General features: G+C 37.6%; 1 protein-coding gene across 1 annotated transcript in view; it reads left to right on the top strand.

The window, feature by feature from the left end:
• The first annotated feature begins 385 nt into the window (after positions 1 to 385).
• LOC106878658 (nuclear receptor subfamily 5 group A member 2) overlaps positions 386 to 1,568 on the top strand; it is a 171,058-nt gene continuing 169,875 nt past the window's right edge. Inside the window, exon 1 of the mRNA XM_052975630.1 lies at positions 386 to 836. The gene's annotated coding sequence lies outside the window, so the exon portion shown is untranslated. The remainder of the gene's footprint in view (positions 837 to 1,568) is intronic.

Raw genomic sequence — 1,568 nt, forward strand, 5'->3', positions numbered from 1 at the left:
GAGAGATAGAGAGGGGAGGGAAAGAGAAGGCGGAGGAGTGTAGATGAAAGACGGAGAGGGAGAGAGAGAGAGGGATAGAGAAATGAAGGAGGGAGAAACAGGGGGACATTAGGGAGAAACAAAGACAGAGTGAGAGGAAGATTGAAAAAGAGTAGGGGGTTCGCAGCTGGAGAAGAGAAAGATAGAGAGAAGGAGATAGAGAAGGGATTAGAAAAAGAGAGAGAAATAAAGAGCGCGAAAGTAGTGAAAAAACAAAGAAAAAGGTAAACAAAACAGAGAAAGGGAGAAAGAGGAAGAAATAGAGATAGAGTGAGTGATTGTGTGTGTGTGTGTGTGACAGAGAGAGAGAGAGAGAGAGAGAAACAGAGAAAGGCAGAAAAAGAGACAGTGTGAATGAGTGTTTTGTGCGTGAGAGGGAGAGAAAGTATGTGACAAATTACGTGTGAGTGGGAGAGAGAGAGAGAGTGAGAGAGATTGAGAAAGTGTGTATATGTGTGTTTGAGTATGTATGTGTGTGTGTGAGAGAGCGAGAGAGAGAGAGAGAAAGAAACAGAAAACCTGAGAGAGAGAGGTGTGTGTGAGTGAGTGTGAGGTAGTGAGTGGGATGAGGGTTGGAGCAGCGAGTGTTTACACCTTGGACTAAAAGAGAAGGAAAGAAAAAGAACAAAAATAAAAACAAAGAAAGGAAACTAAGAACTGAAAACACGAAAAGAACAACAAAAACAAACTAAAACGAAAACTTCGCGACGAGAGAAGCCAGAAAGTGTAGAGAGGAGAAATTGCTTGTTTTGTGCTGTGGTCAAACGATATCGTCACCTCATAGGACTACACCACAGGTAAGCAGGACTTTTAGCACCTTGCTAGGTGTATATATATATATATATATATATATATGCATGTACTATAACGGTCAGTGTGTGTACGTATCTGGTCTGTAAGTGTGTGTGGGGGGGTTGGTGTTAGGGACATTTGTTTACATATATTCAGGTGCATATATATATATGTTTGTGTGTGTGTGTGTCGCGGTGTGCGTGTTTCTGAATGCCTTTATGTAAATTCTCTATGCATATCTATCTATCTATCTATCTATCTATCTATCTATCTATCTATTTAGGACTGTGTTTACATACATATATATGTACACTCACATTTATTATGCATAAAACATCTTAAGTAATATATATATCATGTGTGCGCACGCGCGTCTATACATTATAGGTTATAAGCATGTGAATATATATATATTATAGGATATATATATATACCTATATCTATCTAACTATCCATATATATGTGTGTGTGAAACAATATATATACATACATACAAACGCGAACACTTATATACACGATTCTATATGTATGTATGTATGTATGTATATGTGTACGTGTGAGTATATGTAGATGTTTGTGTGTGTGTGAGTGCGTGTATTATTAGATACAAGTTAGTTCGTAAAACATCGTCACCCCACAGAAGTACACGCAGGTTAAACGAACTTGTAAGAATGTTTTACTCATTGTCTTTCTTGTTATCTATCTATCTATCTATATGCCACTAATATATATATATA

The sequence above is a fragment of the Octopus bimaculoides genome, chromosome 21, assembly GCF_001194135.2.
Source record: "Octopus bimaculoides isolate UCB-OBI-ISO-001 chromosome 21, ASM119413v2, whole genome shotgun sequence".
NCBI lineage: Eukaryota > Metazoa > Mollusca > Cephalopoda > Octopoda > Octopodidae > Octopus > Octopus bimaculoides.